Below are 21,035 nucleotides of genomic sequence, written 5' to 3'. Positions count from 1 at the left end.
AACAATTTTATAAAGTGTGTGATAACAGTTTTGAAGAATGAGGAGGATAATAACAAGATTGTGGAAAATAAAGGAAAAACTGAATAAAGGAGAAATAAAAACACTTTTTATAAGAAAGAGGAGTGGTAAAACTAGGTTTTGAAGCTTTGATTACATACATGTTTTTAGGTAACTAATAACCACACCACTTGAAATAAGTTTAATAGTCCTTCTTCTGAACTATAAATAGAATGTACTTTTATTTTTCCTGAATTAGCCTCTCTCGTATGCTAGACATAATCTATTATTTATATCATTCTTAGAATTGGTGTATAATTGATTTTTACTTTGATCATGTTTTCTTTTTTTTAGAGATGGAGGGGGGAGGGGGGGGAGAGAGAGAGAATCTTAAGCAGGCTCCACTCCCAAAGCAGAACCTGACAAGGGGCTTGATCTCATGACCCTGAGATCATGACTTGAGCTGAAATCAAGAGTCAGATGCTTAACCGGCTGAGCCACCCAGGTGTTCCATGTTTTCATATTTTCAAGAACGATTCTATCATACCTCCTTTATCCTCTGGTTTTCTAAACTGCATCTTTTGTGTGTGTGTAATTGAATCACTTATTATATATGAATGCAATTATATTTGAATGACTATATATAAAAATAATCTGGACATTGATTTGATTAATTTTTCCTTGATAGAAACAGGCTATCCTAAATACTATAATCATTTTAAAAATATGTGCTACAGCCTACACAGTTTAATTTTAAAAGTTTTTCAAATGTGTGTAACTGTTATTGTTTTTTTCTTTTCCATCTTCCATTCCTCACTTTGGAAATTACCACACCCCATATGTTGGTAGGCTGTATCACTCCTACAATTTTCCTCAGCCTTCTTCTTGGCAAGATTTCCTCTAACTGCAACTATTGATACAAGACTCCAGATTACTTCACTGATTTTTCTTTCTTTCTGGCAAAACAACATCTTATTGATTCTGAGAGGTTGTTGCATTTCAAGTAACTTATCAAGAAATATACATATATATATTTTTATGTCTGTACTCTTTACGTCTTTTTTGACCTGAAAAAGAAATTATGTAGGAAAAATGCAAGATAAGTTTTTAAGCATTTGAAGGGCTCTCAGACAGCAGGGGAATGTATATTTTCAAAGGGTAGAACTCAGTCAAATCAGTGGAAGTTGCACTTTTTGGTTCAGCATAGGGCGCTTCATAACAATGGAACGAATAGCCTCCAGAGAGAGAGCAAGTTCTGTCTGAGGGATGGTTGGAATCATCTGTCAGGCATTCTCTAGAATAAACCCCTGGACTAGGCAAGAGGCTGTATCAGAAACATAAAATTTGCAATCAAATGTCACTTAAAAAGTCATCTCATGTGAACCTCTTACATGATGATTTAACTTAATGAGCCCCTAACCTAGCTGATTGTTAGAACTACCTGCAGTGTTAGAACTACCTGAGGGAGGGGTCACCGGTTAACAATTTACTAACTCACCCCAAGACTACTCAGTTGGAATTTCTGACTGGGTGTGATTTTGAAGATCCAGTAAGTTTGGGAACCACTGATGTTGCCACAGACACCAGGTTCCTAGTCTTGTGCTCTTTTTACCATTTGGCATTGCTTAAGTCCCTTTCACATAAAATCTATGACTTTTTTTCTTCAAAACAGGAGATCTCTAGTCAGTGAAATTTGTGATCTACTTATTTTAAAATGGATCAATTTAGGTTGTCCACTTAGGTTTCATCCAGTTTTAATTAGCGACTCTTCTATGAAATAATGAAATTAACAAGAAACCATCTTAATATGGGACTGAAGAATGAGGCCAATAAACCATATTCAAAGCTGTAATTGAATCAGTCCAATAAAATGGATACAAGCAGATTTTAATCTAAGAGCTGTCAACACACAAAGAAGTAGATTACTGATTTATGTCTGTTTTTTGTCAGGTCCTACAATTTCACTTGTTGTCTTTGACTTTAATAAATAGATGCTGGTTTCTGCTCTTTTCTAAAATTTGTTTTGTTTTCTTTTATCATAATCAACTCAAGTATTCTTTATCAATAATACCTATAGTATCTCCTTGCCTGTTAAGCCATGGACTCCTTCAGGAGATGGATTCTAGTTTACTTGAGCCCTGCTTGAGAGATCATGCTAGAAATTGGATAAGATATAACACAGATGGTTTGATAGTGCTGAGTTCAGAGGAAGTCTCATAAACTATACAGTCTTATATACTGTAAATACAATTCCTCTATATTATGTATGTTTCATTCACTTATCTGATGATCACTTCATAATTTTTAGTGAAACTTGTTATGTAATACCACTAGTCTTTGTTAAACATTTTGCTTTTAAGGCTTTATCTTACTTATCTTGTTTATTTTTAACTAGTTTATTTATCTAAGCATAAATGTTTACATAAATCTTAAAAACTTAGATAGTTTCATTGATCTTCAGTTTCCTCATCTGTAAAATGATTGGATTTTCCTTCTCCTTGTCTGGGGAGCCTCATTATTGCTAATAAGGCATTCCCTTGAAAGACCTTACTCAAGCAGAGCTATTAGCCTACAGTTATAATTCATTAATTGGCAGTGCCTAAGTAAAGAATAAAACCTAGCACATTCTCCCTAAGTCCCCAAAGGATAGAAAGGCTTTAATTCAATATTCCAATGTCATCATTCACATCTTCCACCTATTTAGTCATTCCTACCTACCATATGCATTATCTACTATTAACAATTTCCTTAGTGCTTTAGGACAATGATATATACAAAAACCTTCCTTCCATATAACTACAGTAAATCAATCTTCTGGGACAGAAGGGGCTGCTGTAACGTTTTCCTGTTAATTTCTAATTGTCTAGATTCTCAATTTTTTGGTCCAGAATCTTGAAGTGGTGTTCATTTTTTCCAGTGCATTGAATTTTTTTAAGATTTATTTATTGAAGAAAGAGAGTATGTGCAGTGGGGAGGAGCAGAGGGAGAGGAAGAGAGAATCTGAAGCAGACTCTGCTCTGAGTGCAGAGCCCAATATGGGGCTCAGTCTCATGACCCTGAGATCACAACTTGAGCCACAACCACTAGTCGGATGCTTAACCAATTGCGCCACCCAGGTGCCCCTTCCAGTACACTTTAAACATATCTCTAGTTTTGTATGTTACTGCTCCACTGCTCAAGTTTTAACTGATTGTCAGTTTCCATAACATGTCAAAGAGAGCCATTTACACATTCTACACTTCCTGTCAGTCAGTCCTTATGAAGCTGCAAATGGTGTGAAAAATGTCATTGTTCACCAGGTAAGTTGAAAAAGCAGCTGTTAAAATTTTTATCATATTTTTTAGAGCAACAATAACTAACAGAGTCAAGGTGGTATAACACACATACCTGTACATTTGATGTATTTTTAGTTATTTTACTTAAGAATAGCAGTAATTTTTCTGTTGTCAGTGTATAGATGAAGTCATCAAAGTGTTAAAAATAAGAGATATATGAGTACTGTCTGTTATTTAAAATAAAAAATCAACCTGTAATAAAGTAGAATAGTCATATGCAAAGTACCTCAAAAAACTTAATAGTGCTAGTGTTGGTTTGACCATATTAACTTATTCAAATATAGATGTAAGTCGGGGAGGGACATGACTGGTGATTATTATCCATGGATGGATCAAAAAACCATATTCATAGATATGTTAGTAGTGGCCTTAGCTAATGGACTGGGGGTGAGATGGCCCTTTGGCAAAGAATTCATATTATGCGATGTTTGTGGACAAGCCTGATTCTGAAGTGTAGTTGTATTCTGAATAGGTTTGTCTAAAGACTAGTCTGGTTATTCAAAAAATTCTCTCACTTTTTAGTGATAATTCTCACAGAAAAATAATACAATAGTATGCAGAAAATGGGATTGTCATATGGGTGTGAATATTTTTAGTATGAGAGGTGTACATATAATTTAATAATTTGGCTTTGTGAATTTATACATTAGTCTTGCAATCTCAGTGAATAGGAGTCTTCCCTTGAGAGAAAAATGTGTTGTCATTTTACTAGCAAAAATGAGGCTTCTAATGAGATCTTGTCATTTGTAACAACATGGATGGACCTAAATGGTATTATACTAAGTGAAATAAGTCAGACAGAGAATGACAAATGCCATATGATTTCATTTACTTGTGGGATCTAAAAAACAAAACTCTTAAATACAGGGAACAAACTGGTGGTTGCCAGAGGGGAGGTGGGTGGGAGGATGGGTGAAATAGATAAAGGATGAAACTAAAGGTGCAAACTTCCAGTTATAAAATAAATAAGTTGTGGAGGTGAAAAGTACAGCATAGGGAATATAGTCAATAATATTGTAATAATGCTCTAGAGTGATAGACAGTGACTATATTTATCATGGTAAGCACTGAGTAATGTCTAGAATTGTTCAATTGATACATCATACGCCTGAAACTAATATAACATTGTATGTCAGTTGTATCTCAATAATAATAATAAAGGAGCCTCCTGGAAGAGAATATTCAACCCACTGGCTGGGCTCCAAGTAAATGAACTAACTCGAACAGTTAAAGCGAATAAGTAGTTTTCTAGTTTAAAACAAAAACAAAAACACAGTCGGGCTTCTGAATATTTAAGACTGACCTGAAAAGTGGTAAATCCCAAGTCTATGAGACTTGTTGGTATTATTGTTGCTTTCTGCTACAAATATCCATTCTAACTTCTTTGTCATTCTGTCTCCATGTTATGGCTAGCATTTGAGATCGTTTTCCTTACACCTGATGCATTAGTATTTTCTTAAATGCAGGTCTGATTATGACAAATTCTCTCCTTTTTTTTTTTTTTTTTTGGTCTAAAATTTCTTTCTTTTATTCTCACTTTGAAAACAATTTGATTGCATAAAGACTTTTAAAAAAGAATATCCCTGATCCCACTTTCAAAATTTGAAGATATTCCATTGTCTTCCAAGACAAAAGGGCAATGTTTCATTGAGAAGTTGTTTCATTGTTGCGGTGAGAAATCAATAACTGTTCAATAGATGTTTCTGGGAAAATTAGAAAATCACATGCAGAAAAATTGAATTGGACTCCAGTTTAAACCACTCACAAAAATTAACTCAAAATGGATTAAAGACTTAAACATAAGACCTGAAACCATAAAAGTCCTGGAGAAAACTACAGGAAAAAAACCTCCTTAATGTTAGTCTTGGCAACAGTTTTTTGCGTATGACACCAGAAGAGTGACAACAAAAGCAAAAATAAAAAAAGGGGAACTGCATCAACTGCAAAAGCTTCTGTACAGCAAAATAAAAAGGCAACTTATGGAATGGGAGATTCTCTTTGCAAGCCATGTATCTGATTAGGAGTTAATATCTAAACTATATAACTACCTCATATATCTCAATAGCAAAAAACAAACAATCCAATTGAAAAATGGGCAGAGGACCTAAATAGACATTTTTCCAAAGAAGACATACAGATGGCCAATAGATACGTGAAAAGATGCTCAGGGTGACTAATCATCAGGGAGATGCAAATCAGAACCACAGTGAGATTATCACCTCATACCTTTAGAATGGCTATTAACAAAAAGACAAGAGATAACAAGTGTTGGTGAGGATGAGCGGAAAACAGGACCCTTGTGTGGTCTTGCTGAGAATGTAAATTGATATAATCATTATGGAAAAGATTGTGGAGTTTCCTCAAAAAATTAAAAATAGAACTACCTTTGGGTTATATATCCAAAGGAAATAAAATCAGGATCTCAAAATGATATTTTTACCCCCACCACATGTAGATTGTGGCATTATTCACAATAGTGAAGATAAAGAAACAACTGAAGTGTCCATTTATGGATAAATAGAGAAAGAAAATGGCATGTATGTAGGCATTGTGTGTGTGTGTATAATGTAATGTCATTTAGCCATGAAAAAGAAGGAAATTCTGACATTTTCAACAACATGAATGACCTTGAAGGCATTATACTTAGTGAAATAAATTAGAAAAAAATAAATATGTATGACCTTATTTATATGTGGAATGTATAAAAGCCTAACTCATGGAAATAGAAAGCAGCATGGAGGTTGTCGGGGGGTGGGAATGGGTGAAATGGGGAGATACTGGTCAAAGGGTAAAAACTTCCAGTTATAAGATGAATAAATTCTGGGGATCTAACATATACTTGAAAGTTGCTAAGAGAATACATCTTAAATATTCTCATCACAAAAAAGAAATGATAATTATGCGAGGTGATGGAAGTGCTAACAAATCCTACTGCAGTAATCATATAAGTGTATGATATCATCATGTTGTACGACTTAAACTTACATGGTATTATATGTCAATTATATCTCAGTAAAACTGGGAAAAAAAAAAAAAAAAAACACCTAGGCTTTAATCCTTTAGAGAATAATTCTATTTCTGATTCATCCTCATATTTAGGGTACAATGCTTTGTGATTCCAGCTGAAAACCTAGGGGAGAGTGCTCGCTTCGGCAGCACATATACTGAAAACCTAGGGGAGTTATCTGCTTCTTTTCTCATCTTGGTAGGCTCTGAACTCCAATGTTTGTCACCCAATGCATGAGTCTCTCAGAACTGTTTAGCTTCTCAGGTCTAATGTCTTCTAGCACTGGCATGTATCTCTAGAGGAATAACACCCCCTTCAATCCCAATTTGATCTCACATTTTCTGTTCTCTCATGTCATATTATCTATTCTCCCTGGAATGTGCCCTAATAATTATTCAGCACTTTTGAGGCTCTGATAATTTCAAATAGATTTTTTAATTTTTTTTCATATTTTCTAGTTATTGTTATCAGGAGAATTGGCCTGAATGTTCTATCTCTAGAGCAGAGAATGTTCTAATTTTTTTGTGTTTTTATTTATGTTTTGGTTAACATACAGTGTAATATTAGTTTCAAGTGTACAATATAATGATTCAGCACTTATGTACAATACTTGGTGCTCATCACAAGTGCGCTCCTTAATCCCCATCATCTATTTAACCCATCCCCTCACCCATAATTCATCTCTATATCACATAACTTAGACCAGTCTAAACACATAGCAAATACACACGTTTGGTAAACAAATTGATGTTTTACAAATGATGTGGCCGTTGTATAAAGCAAAAAGTGTACGTGCCTTTTCCAAATAACATGCTGGCTAGCCTCAAGACTAAGATCAAGACCTCAGTATTTTTCTCATATTCTTTTTTTTTTTTTCCTATATCATGTTGTCCTCTCTAAAAATACTCAAGAGTGTCCTCTTTCAGGAGTACCCAAGCTATATCTTTCTCATTCATGTTCTTGCTACCGCACCAAAACAAAACAAACAAAAACCGCATCAGCAGTACTTTATTTGTGCGTTATTATATGTTAGTACTGTCATGTAATTAAAATAAATTTTCAATGCCAACAATATTGCAATAAAACCGCTATAGTATTATATTGATCATTAGTGCCTGTGCTTTTGGAAAGACTTGGGAATATCTATAAAAATGAAGCAATTATACATCTCTAGAGACCTGTGGCTCTCAGAGGTATTCTTAGTACCCTACCCACTGGTCCCCAGTTTCTTGTCTCAGCATTATATGGGAATTTAGGAAACTTAAAAAAATAGCAAGATATTCTAAGCATTGACATAGATGTAATGCAGATTCCTGAGAAGAGGGAATTTACACATCGTGTAAAGTAGGATTGCAAAAACAACAAAAAGAAAAAAAAACAACAAAAAATGCATCTAATGGAGAAATTGATATGTTCGTTTTTGCCAAGTTCCCTTAAGCTCCAAGCTCTAAAAACGAACTCAAATCTATTCATATGAAATGGGTGATATATTGTAAAATTGTGGATATGTAGTGGAAATTACATGGAAATGTAATTTGGGTGCTACGGTACAGCCAGACCTCAAGAAAGACCCAGAAAGGTTGGAACTGGAATTATTTATGTAACCCAGAAAAGCTACATCGTCTGTCTCCTTCTCTGTCTGTCATCTCTCCTTCCCAATGTGAGTCTTCTCTTTTCAGCTCACTTTTTTTGCTGTCAGCTCCTACTTATTTGTTGTTCTTGCTTTCCTATATAGTTAGCTTCCTTGTGAACTAGGAATGCCTTTATAACTCAAGTCTACTCTAAATTATCATTCTGCTTGAATGCTCAGCAAAGTTCAATTGCAGTCTCTGCCGTTAGTTCACATTTTCAGAGGAAAGAAGCAGGATCTCAACTAGAGAAATGATGGCCTGATCCCATGTTGGGTGTTATCTTTGGTCTGTCAGTCTTGGCTGGGGATGCTAAACATTGGGAAATTAGAAAATATCACTATGACTACATGCTAGAGGTTGTGGACACTTTGCACAAGATGAGGTTATCCTTTAGGATGAAATAGAGAGGGATATAATATCAGCTCTCTGATTCTGGATTCTACACCAAGCTAATAAGGGTCTGGCTTTGCCCTCAGCATGTGGGTCAAGTTCACAAATTGTTGCCCCCAGGCTTAGTATGTCAGAAAATGCTTTTATCCCTGAACAGCTGGTGTTTTGCTTTGTTTTTAATTTAATACCCATACCTGTGGCATGCACTTTCCAATTCTCCATAAGCCCCACCAGCAGGTTGCTGTTATTGACCTGCCTCTAATGAGGCATTGAAATTCACAACCCCAAGGTTAGAGAATTTAAGTAAAAGTGTATGATATGTATGGAATTGGCTGATATTTTTCTTATAAAGTTGTCGAAATCCTTGCTTATGGAGATACCCTTGTAACTGGACTGGAAGGAGCCTTTCTCTTAACATTCAGTGTGAACTGGGGTGCCTGGGTGGCTCAGTCATTAAGCGTCTGCCTTCGGCTCAGGGCATGATCCCAGCGTTCTGGGATCGAGCCCCACATCAGACTCTTCCGCTGGGAGCCTGCTTCTTCCTCTCCCACTCCCCCTGACTGTGTTCCCTCTCTCGCTGGCTCTCTCTCTCTGTGTCAAATAAATAAATAAAATCTTTAAAAAAAAAAAAAAAAATTCCGTGTCAACTGAACCTTGTGATGGGCAGTTTTAATATACTATCTCATTTAATAATCACAGAAATTGTAAGATATTTATTATTATCTGCATTTGGGAATTAGGAGTAGCAATTCTGGGCTTGACTCCAAGTTCTCCTGCTCACCTTCCATGTTTCCTCGGAAAGATATTTAAAGTCCATTAGTCTCAATTTCCTCTTCTGTAAAATGGTGGTTATGGTACCTATAATGTAGATGTAATGTCAAGATTAAATGATAAAAGTATTTAAATTTACTTACATATAATAGATAATTAAGCATTCCCTCGCCTATTGCACAATGATTTTAAACAATACAAATTTAATTATTTAATGAATCATCTGTCGTCATCTCTTTTCTTGGACTGTGCGGTTACTACTTTAGTTGGGAAAATATTTCTGTGATTTTTTTATGTGTTTTTATACTTGAGACCATTGATACCAATTTGAGTACTAATTGTATTAACCTGCTTGCTATATTAAAGAAGCTGTTTAATCAAAGAAGGAATAGTGAAGTCCTTAAAATCATTGGGTAAAGGCGTTAAAATTCTGCAGCATCATTTTTTTCAATGTTTTACTATTCATAAAAGTCAGCACTGTTTTCTCTAAATTTTCCATTACCTCTGATAGTGTTAGGGTGGTCACACCCTAATTAAATTACTCCAATGTTGTAGATCCAGAATAATTCATGTACCTTTATTTTTTTAAAGATTTTATTTATTTATTTATTTGGGAGAGAGAGAACAATCGGGGAGAGTGGTAGAGGGGCAGAAGGAGAAGCAGACTCCCTGCTGAGCAGGGAGCCTGATGTGGGGCTTGATCCCGGGACTCTGGGATCATGACCCGAGCTGAAGGAAGACGCTTAACCTACTGAGCCACCCAGGCACCCCCATGTACCTTTATTATTTAAAACTTCTAAACTTCTTTGTCAAGTCATTCTGTTGGAGCAGGAAACATATCAAATCATTCCCCTATTATGGCACATGTAAATATGATTACTAGAAGCCATGTATCCTAGTCAGTGATTTATTTTCTTCAGTATGCTTCATCTTCTCTGGGGAATTCATTTCAATTTAGTTTTGTATGGGGAACAAGTTCTTGCTTCGAGCTTCCATACTGCCTTCAGATCTTATTTCCTCCTAATAACCTTTTCTGAAAAATGTATTCACTCGTGTATTTGACATAGAGACATGGGATATTTGGTTCCTTTGGGAAATTATGATTTTCATAATCTGGAGCATTAAGTACTTGGACAACGTCAGGAGAAACACCTTCTGAGGTGGATCAGGCCAAATGGCCCATAGATGGATCTAAAAGTTTACATTTTAATCTGAAGGCGATGGAGGGCGTTGAAGGACTTTGAGTAGGTTAGTGACCTTTTTGAACATTTTGCATTTCCTAAGAACATCACACATAGTCTTTTTAAAAGGTTTCCTAACTATAGTATAAAAGAGAGAATAGATCAAGATTTGGGGCTATTGCTATAACTCTGATGGGCTTTGCATAAGGCCTGGAATAAGACCATGACAGAGAGAATATCAAGAAAGAGAAGGAATTAAGGATAGGGAAAGTAAGAGAAGGGGAGAGACTCAAAGTCAGATCCATACCATAAAATCAATAGGAACAAGAGAAGCATTTGCCCTCAGAGCCAGGTTGGTCAGAAGGTGAGTTTAGGTTTATGAAACAGTGCTCTGATGATATTCCTCTTTTTGTCTGCTCTCAACTTCAACTCCTTTACCTTTTTTTGTATTTTCTAAGAAAGCTTTAATTATATGGTAAAACTTATGATATAAGAATTAGATATGAAGCATTTTTAGAATACATATACCTACCTAGCAAAATTAACATTCTTATGTGAATGAGTCTCAATTAAAATGTAGATTTTTACAACAGACTCCCAGAATGGATGCTGGTGTTGTGGAGAGGTGGAGATTTGCATCAGAAGGGGGAATGAAGCATGAGAGACTATGGACTCTGAGAAACAAACTGAGGGCTTCAGAGGGGAGGGGGGTGGGGGAATGGGATAGGCTGATGATGGGTAGTAAGGAGGGCACGTATTGCATGGTGCACTGGGTGTTATACGCAACTAATGAATCATCGAACTTTACATCAGAAACCAGGGATGTACTGTATGGTGACTAACATAATATAATAAAAAAACATTAAAATTAAAAAAAAAAAAAAAAAAGTTCAGAGTGGAGAAACCGGCTACCTGTTCCAAATTGGAAGAAAGTAGGAAAGAAGGAGTAAAGAAAGCAGACAGGAGGACCACATTCCCTGGTTCATATACTTCTGTCAGTTATAGGTCATTGAAGATTGTTGTCCACCCTCTGGAAATACTGTTGTCAGTTTAGGAATTCTGAAGAAAGATTCCTGTTCAAATTTTCCCAACCTTCAGTGATGGTCTCAAATTCCTGTTCAAAATAGAGTCCACTGAATTAAAGTATTGCTTTTCAGAATTCGGAAGATATTTTGGTAAAAGAGGCCCAAAGACAGACAGGGACCAGAAAATATAGGGCTCCATGGAACATAATAGGAGATTTAAATTTTAAGTGCAAAATAAAGCAACTGAAGAATTATAAGCAGGGAAATAAAGCTACTAAATAATATTATTTGATTAATATTTTATTATGGTTGTTGTCTGATTAGAAAGGAGGATAGAAGGGAGATCAAAGAGGAAACCAGGGAAATTCCAAGGGAAAGATAATGATATTTTTTACTTAGGCAGTTGTCATATAGATGGAGAAAATTGGAGGCATTTGGGTAATGTTATGGAATTAAAGACCACAGGACTTTAAAATGGTTTGAGTATGGATTATGGGAAAAGAAGTAATTAAGAATAGCTTCCATTGTCATCGATAGCTTTGGAAAGAACTACTTCGTGGAAGTGGCAGAGACAGAAGCCCAGGAAAAGTAGATTGAGGGGAGAATTGGAGATTGGGAAATAAAGATAATGACTAAACAGTGAGGCATTTTACTGTGAAAAGAGGAAGCTGGGGTGGTTGCTGGAAAAAAATAAGGGGTCTTGAGAGGATTTTTTTAAATTTGAGAGCTAATATTTGAATACTCATATAATAATCATGGAAATGGAGATGAAGTTAGCTGAGGATATTGGGAAAAGATGGAAGAATTTTAAACTAGGTAACAAAGAATTATTGAAAAAATTTAAAAATGCATTTCTGTTTGATTGTTTTTCTAAACTTACTATTGACAACTTTTATGATGTTTCGAAGAAAGTTGTCCTGGTATATGCAAATTATTTTGTGACAAAGTCAGTCTTGCTTTTTAAATCATGAAGAAAGCAGGTTAGAAAGTCATTTGCAATTCAAGTCCTTCTATTCCTGTCCATCTATCTCAATATTTTTAATTCTTTTTACCTTTATTATTGTAGAAGAGTTTTGAGGCAGACCACCTCCTCCTCCTCTACGTATCTTCTTCAGTATTACTGATATTCGAGTTTGTATATATAATAATAAAGTTATTGATCATTTTGTTGTATCTGTGGAAAAAGGAAAGGAAAAAGGATGCATTGTTATAAACCATGATATGGGGTTTTGGGGGGTTTTTGTTTTTGTTTTGTTTTGGCTCTCTCAGGACAGTAGCTGTGCAGGGAGCAGTTCTGATCCGTACGTAACCACAGTTGGGGAAATCATACTATATGAACTTAATAATTTGGTGTTCTTTATAGTACATAATCACAGTGTTTGAGTGGGATTGAACTGAATTCATCGCTGATACTTTAGGCAGTAATACAGAATTGCCTGAGGAGATATTTGCAGCTGGTTTCAAGAGCAGTGTGAACTCAGGAAACCCTATTACCATAAACAAATCTTGAAGGTCTCAATATTGGGATATAGTTGTGTTAAAATCAAAATGATAAATACAGTCTGGGTTATACATCCTTCATCATTAGCCAGCGAGGATTTCTCTTGGGTGTGTTTATGGTATAATTCCTTGATGCATGCACTTGTGGTAGAATAGGGTCATAGTCATCTGCGGCTGTTGGAGAGGACTTTGTGTATGCACTGTGCATTTTAAATATGCTTGCCTTAAATTTGTAATACTGTATGCTTTGACTCTAAGGCAGTTTTAGCTTTTAAATCCAGACACTAGATCTATGTATTTAACCTGTGTGTTTAATTAGAAGTTTTATTTGACCTTCTAATTTCACTGTGTTTGATGCTAGATAGATGGAATGCAAGGTTTAACAAAAGGACTCTTTTATTTGAATTGAAGAATATACCCGTGACATAAAGATTTAGAAGCTAACTAAAGACTGGATTTCTCTTTTGGCTATAAACCAAAACCAAAAATGTATCCTTTCTTATTTGAATAGACTTACAGATAATATAAAATATTATTTATAACAATAACAAAATAAAATTTACAGGATTTTTTTTTTTTTAACATCACAACTCTTGGGTATTTTAGCCTCATTAGACATAGCCCTGGATTACCAACGGTCTTAGACACAATTCAGAAATAGTAAAAACACTTTAAATCTCATCTCCTTCTACAATAAGTGATTTAATCTTTAGACTAGATTTTTTTCCAAGTCCTAATTCCTTTGATGAAAATATTTGCTTGGCTCTAAAGCAAACTTTAACCACTAGCCATATATACAAATGAACAGCTTCTCTGTAAACTTAGTGGATTGCATGCTATTGAGGGTTAAGTTTTGGGTAGGCCAATAATCTGTTATTTGTGTTTCTTGGTGACTGTCAGAAGATGACCTTTGGGAAATGCATAAAAAGATGGTTAATATTTTTATAAATAACTGGAGGAGTCTAGATCTAGCCTCTAGTCAAAAAGACACTGTATTATATAGAATTGTCCATGGAAAACATTCTGGGGGACAGTAAAATGCCTGGGATTTATTCGTCCATTTACTCAGTCAGCATACATACCATCAATTCAGTCCTATGGGTCAAATGTGCTTCTAGGCAAGGATAATACAGTAGTAAATAGGGTAGACAGCTTCTTTGCCATCTAGGTACTTATATCCTAATGGGAAGATAGACAGTAAACAAATAAATATATACTACTTTAGGCAGAGCTGTGGGTAACTGAAAACACAGTAGAGGGCATAAGGGGTTTTGGGGATAGAGTGTTGCTATTTTATAAGATTATTTAAAAAGAATTAAGAATTAAAGAAATAGCTGATTTATTTAATCAATTTATTTAATTGATAATTAAAGAAGCAAGAAATTCATGCAGCTATTTGAGAGAAAAACACTTCAGACAGACAAAATCAAGTGCAAAAGCCCTGAATTTGCAGTGTTTAGCAGATTTGAAAAGTGAAGCCAGGCCAGTATGGCTGGACTGAAGTGAAAGAGGAAAAGAGAGGCAGTATATAAGGTTATAAAGATACAAAGGAGGCTTGAACATCTAGGTTTCATAGGTGATTGTAAGTACTATAGCTCTTATTCTGAGTAAAATGGTCCATTATCAGATGTTTTTGGAAGGAGAAACAACACAATATGACTTGTATTCCAAAAAAATCACTGTGGTTGGCATGTGAAGAGTAAATGTTTAAAGGGCAAAGAATGGACAGAAAGTGTTTACGAGGTTCTTACAGTAATTCAGAAAAGAGAAGATGTTGACAGTGGAATAAAAAGAGTGCATATTGTATATATCTATGAGGATTGCACCAAGGGATTTAAACTGGATGTATATGAGGTATGAGAAAAGGAGTAGAGAGAGATGATATCATAGAGTTTAATCTGCCTAAGAGGAAAACTAAGAGAAAGCAGGCTGTACAGGAAAAGCATTTGTTTCTGGATATGTTGAGTTTGATATGTTAATTGGACATTTAAATGGAGATATTGACTGGGAAACTGGAGATACAGGAGTGTAGCATACAAGGCAGAGCTCCAGTTTGTAGATATTAATTTAGAAATTATCAGCATATAAGAACTATATTTATGTTTAATGTTTAAAGACTAAGATTTTATCATGGGGCTACTTTCAAAGAGTAGTTAGGGAGTGATCCAGGGGACATTTTAACCTTTAGACGTTGAGATGTGTTTAGCAAAGAGAAATGTGTAAAGTCGCTAGGGAGGTGAAGCAGTTGTTTGTGAAGAACATACCAGTGATCTGTCATGTCTAACTTAGCTGATAGACCTATGAAAATGTATATTGAGTATTGATCATCAAGGTTGGCCAAATTAAAGTTATTAGAGAGTTTGACAAGAAGTTAGTAGAGGGAAAAGAAGGATTCAGAGACAGAACCTTTCTCCCCCCCCCCCCCCAGGGAGACTGCTAGTTATAAATAACTATTCATTTATGTGTATACATAGAGTAGAAAGACTTTACACAGTAATTGTACTTGTAACCACTATATGATAATCCTGACACAATAACTTTTGTATTGTGTTTCCAGAACAAAATACAGAGATTAATATATTAATTTTACCATGGTAGTTTTGCAACTTTCTTATTAAATCTTTCCTGCAATCCTTCTTACTCCACTTGTTTTCCAATTAAGATGTTACCATTATTTAATAAAATTGACATATCATTTTTGTGAAGATTTAAAAAAAAATTAGTTCATTATCCCAATACACAACTTTATAGTGCTTCCCTAAGGTTGAATCTTTATCAAAAAATTAGAAAATGCTCCCTTTGCTACCCTTCCCACCTCCATGCTAGCACATGTTTAATAAAAATAACAGTGTAATACAGCCCTCCCCATATTACAAGGTATCACTAGAGAAAATTAAAGCCGGTGATGGAATGGGGTGACCACAACAACTAAAATCTTCACACCTAGTCCAACTGCTGACTATAACACAACCTCCCATACCAAAAACCCTTTCAGAAGAAGTGGGGCACCTGGGTGGCTCAGTCGTTAGGCGTCTACCTTAGGCTCTGGGATCGAGCCCCACATCGGGCTCCTCCACTGAGGGCCTGCTTCTTCCTCTCCCACTCCCCCTGCTTGTGTTCCCTCTCTCGCTGGCTGTCTCTCTCTGTGTCAAATGAATAAATAAAATCTTAAAAAAAAAAAAAAAAAAAAAAAAAGAAGTAAAGGTGTGTTCATCTCCAAGCATAAACAAAATTGACCTCAGTATCTATGATCCAGTACAGCATGTCTAGCTTTCAAGAAATAATTACAAAGATACAAAAAGACAAGAGAAAACACAGTCTGAATAGGTAAAGAAATCTATATAACTAGACTCACATATGACTGAAATGTTGTAACTATGAGGAAATTTAAAATAACTATAATTATTGGGGCACCTGGTGGCTCAGTTGGTTAAGCATCTAACTCTATAGTAGAGAAACCTATCAAACATTGCCTTACCCAAATGATCAAGATTGTTATCACCAGTGATATCTCATGTTTGTATCATGTACTTCCTGATATGATGGGATGAGAAGGACACTTCATCTCTGCAGTTTTGTTTCCTAAAACCTATTACACCAATCTAGTAAAGAGGAAAACATTAGACAAACCCAAAATAAGAAACATTCTACAAGTATTTCAATTACAGTGAAAATAAGGAAAGACTACAAAACCATCCCAGACCAGAAGAGACTATGGAGAGACATGGTGACTAAATAAATGTGATATCCTGGATTGAATCCTGGGACAGAGAAATAATGTTGCTGGAAAAGTAATAATATTGGTGTCTAAAGTGAACCATGGTAATATAAAATATATCAGTGGGATTGTGTGAGAGAGATATGGGAATTATCTGTGTTATGTTTGCAACTCTATGTAAATAACAAATCATTCTGAAGGAAAGGTTTATTTTTTTTAAGAAAGCAAAATAATTAGAAAAGATATGCCATGTAGACACTACCAAAAAAAACATGGGGTTGCTGTATTAATATCAAACAGAGTGGATTTCAGAATAAGGAATATTATCAAGGATAAACAGGGTAGTACATAATGATAAAGAAGACAATTATCTAAGAAGATATAAAAATCCTAGATATGCACAGATTTAACAATAGAGCTTAAAAATGCGTTTGACAAAAAACAATTGATCTGAAAGGTGAAATAGACAAGCCCACAATTATCATTAGGAGAAATCATCACCTTTATTTCATTAATTGACAGAATGAGTACACAGAAAAATAGAATGCAGGAGGAAAAAAATCAATCAACTTGATCTCATTTACAGATTATTGAATTCCAGTCAACAACCACAATGCACATTCTTCCCAAGTGCAAATTATAAATTACAGGAGATAAAACATATCTTAACAAATGTATAAGAATAGAAATTATTCAAAGCATATTCTCAAGCTCTACTGGAAATAACCTAAAAATCCATAAAAGAAAGATACTGGAAATCCCCAAATACTTGGAAATTACATAATGTGTTTCTAAATAACAAAGGAGAAGAGGGAGTCTGAATGGAAATTTTAAAATACTTTGAACTGAGCAAAACTAGATAAAACTTATCAAACTGGTGAGATGGAGTTAAGGCAATGCTTAGAAATTTATAACATGAAAGCTTCTAATAAAAAAAAAAGAAAAGATCTAAAGTCAATAACCAAAGCTTCCAGTTAAGAGCTAAAGAAGAAAAAGGAAGCATCTGAAAGGAAGTAGAAAAAGTACATAATAAATGTTAGAGCAGAAGTTAATGAATTAAAAAACACAACAAAAAATAGAGAAAATATTTTCAATCAAAAGTAATTATGTTAAAAAAATGATAAACTTTCTGACAGATGCATCAAGGGGGTGAAGAGAGGGAGGGCAAAGAAACAACTAAATCAAGACCAAAAAAAAAAGTGGACATCTCAACTGAAATTACAGACGTTAAAAGAATAGTAAGAGAATACTATGAAAAACCCTACACCTATAAATTCAGACACTAACTACCAACAGGTCACTAAAGAAGAAATAGAATACCTGAATGGTGAGAGAATCATATATCACTAATGAGAATACAAACACACACACACAAACATCTATTCACAGAGAGATTTATTTATTATAAAAAAATATCTATATATAACCTGTTTACATATATACACACATATAGATAGATATATAGGTAATTGAATGTGTAGTTAACCCTCGCCACCCCCCCTGCCAACAAAGAAAACTCTGGGTACAAATGATTTCACTGGTAAGTTCTACTGAACATTTAAGGAAGAAATAATGCCAATTCTATAAAATCTCTTACAGAAAACAAAAAGAAGGGATATTTCCTAGCTCATTTTATGAAGCCAGTATTACTGGTGTGAATGCAAAATAATAAAGCCATTTTGGAGAAAGATACCTGTATTACAAAGTTAAATACACATAAAATATGACCCAGGTATTCCAATCCTAGAAAATACCAAAAGAAAAGAAAGCTTATGTCCACACATAGTCATTTTAATGATTATTTTAAGGAGCATTCATGATTCAGAATCGTCCGAAATTGGAAACAGCCACACATCCATCAACTAGCAAATGGATAAATGTATACACACAAACACACACACACTCACACACACACACAGAATTCATCATAAAATAAAGAATAAATTCTTGATACATGTTACAAAATGGATGAATACCCAAAACATTGTTTTAAGTGAAATAAGTAAAAAAAAACAAAAAACACAGTATTACATACTATATAATTCCAGCTATATGAAATTCTAGAAATAACAATATTTTTGTGATAGGAGGCAAATTAATGGTTGTCCGGGGCTGGCGTAATGAGAGGAAATTCATTACCTATGGTCAAGAGGAAACTTCTGAGGATAGTGAAACTGTTCTACATTTTTATTGTGGTGGTTGTTATGTGAGTGTGTACATTTGCTAAAATTCAGTGAACTATATGTTTAAAAGGGGTATATTTCGTTTTAGGAAAATTATGCAACCATACCTCTGGAAAAAAAATGAGTTCATTGTCAGATACAAGAATAATTATATCATGAAAGTAATGCTGCTCCACTTTGGACATTTAAACCATATTTTCAGAACAATAAAAAGAAAATATAATTATTTCCAGGAAGTTGAACTGTATGAAAGTTCTAGTTAGATCATTTGAACTGTGAAGACAAATAAGTCTCACTGAAATTAGTTAATTATCGTCCTCATACTATATGAAACTTTCTTCAGATGTTTGTTTTCCTTTGTCTAGGAAACTAAGATAAGTGTGTCTTTGTAAAGATTGCTTCAGTATTTTTGCAATTGCTCCTTCTAATGACAATCATATAGTTTTTAAAAAGTGCAAAGACAAGAATTATTTATAGGACAGGATTCCTCTCCAATTTTCACCTCCCTCCTCTATAACTCTTAATTTTCTTTTTATGAGATGGTATTTGGGTAGTCTATAATTTTTTTTCTCATGGCAATTTCTGGAGAAAACATTCTAAATCCGGTTTCTCAAAAACAGATCAACTAGCATCTTCCCATTGCCCATAACAAAAATCTTTGCCAAATCAGCCCTAGTTTTGTGAAAAAATGAACGATTCTTTGCCTCAGCTGAAGCTGCATTCACAAAAACCTATTTAATGAAAGTAAAATAAAGAGTGTTTGTGGGAGTCTTTAGTCCATTCCTTACTGAAGCAGAGAAGCCTCTTTCATTTCCATTTATTTAAATTTCTGGCAAGTCCAGTTATATATGTTTGGAAAAAAAGTTTTGTTTTATAATTTGATGTTGGTGTTCCGTGTGTAAAGAAGCAGGGAAGGGAAGAAATTTGTATAGTTTCGAGTAAATATCATATGTTGTAAGGCCAAAAAAAAATTTTTAAGATTTATTATTGAAGGCTTTATGTTAGAACTTAGTCAATAATCAGATTTAGGAAGACATGTCCACATACTATCAGACCTGCCTGCTTTTTGTGATGATGTCAACATACTATTTGGGTATAGTGAAGTGCAGGAGGTACAATGAATACATTCATCTCCAAAAGTGTTTTGTATGAATCACATACATTACTTTTTATATTACTTTTCTTAAAGATTTGTATTTATTTATTTGAGAGAGAGAGAGAGAATGAGCAGGGAAGAGGGCAGAGGGAGAGGGAAAAACAGGCTCTCCTCAGAGCAGGGAGCCCAACATGGGGCTCGACCCCAGGACCCTGGGATCATGACCTGGGCTGAAGGTCGACACTAACCAACTGAGCCACCCAGGTCCCCATCTATTATTTTTAGGTATGTTTTATAAGTATTTAATTTAAAATTGCATTTTGTTTCTTCACTCAGAAAATGTTTATTGGGGGGCGCCTGGGTGGCACAGCGGTTAAGCGTCTGCCTTCGGCTCAGGGCGTGATCCCGGCGTTCTGGGATCGAGCCCCACATCAGGCTCCTCCGCTACGAGCCTGCTTCTTCCTCTCCAACTCCCCCTGCTTGTGTTCCCTCTCTCGCCGGCTGTCTCTATCTCTGTCAAATAAATAAATAAAATCTTAAAAAAAAAAAAAAAAGAAAATGTTTATTGGGTACCTTCTATGTGTCAGACACTGTCCTAGGAACTGACCATATAACAGAGAACAAAAGAGACACAGCACACTACCTATGAGATCTTTTATTCTAGTGGTGATGGCAGATTCTTACAAATAAATGCAAAGCAAGTGTATTACTGTGATATGGAGTAAGTTCTAGGAAGTCAAAGTGTGTTATCTGAGACATGACAGCCAAAAGCTTTGAAAAATGAGAGAAAGATCTTCTGTAACATTGTAGCTGAGTTTGGTGTCATGTGTGGCTGTTAGCAAAGAAGAGAGAATGGCATTGGTGGAGGCTGTGAAGCAAGCATGGCCTTAGCAGTTTATAGGATCTTGAAGACCTTTCTCTGGCTGAAACGGGCAAAGAGGAGATTAGCTCAAGATGACTTAGTAAGATAAAAGGTAATGTGTCTGGTCAGGTCTTAGAAAAAGGCAGTAAAAAGAAGGGTCTAAAAGAACACATGTTTAACCCCATAGGTCAAATCTTTATTCAGCTTTTCCTAATTATCTCGAAACGGTGTATGATAGCTTGTTTGCTTGAGTTATGGCTTTTGATGATGTGCTTTGGCTTCTTCCCTCAGCCCCTGGCTTTTTTTTTTTTTTTTTTTTTTTTATCATTATGAACATAT

This window comes from Ursus arctos, unplaced genomic scaffold (assembly GCF_023065955.2).
Source record: "Ursus arctos isolate Adak ecotype North America unplaced genomic scaffold, UrsArc2.0 scaffold_8, whole genome shotgun sequence".
NCBI classification, from domain to species: Eukaryota; Metazoa; Chordata; class Mammalia; order Carnivora; family Ursidae; genus Ursus; species Ursus arctos.
The sequence above is the reverse complement of the archived record's forward strand: the minus strand, read 5'-3'. Positions refer to the sequence as shown.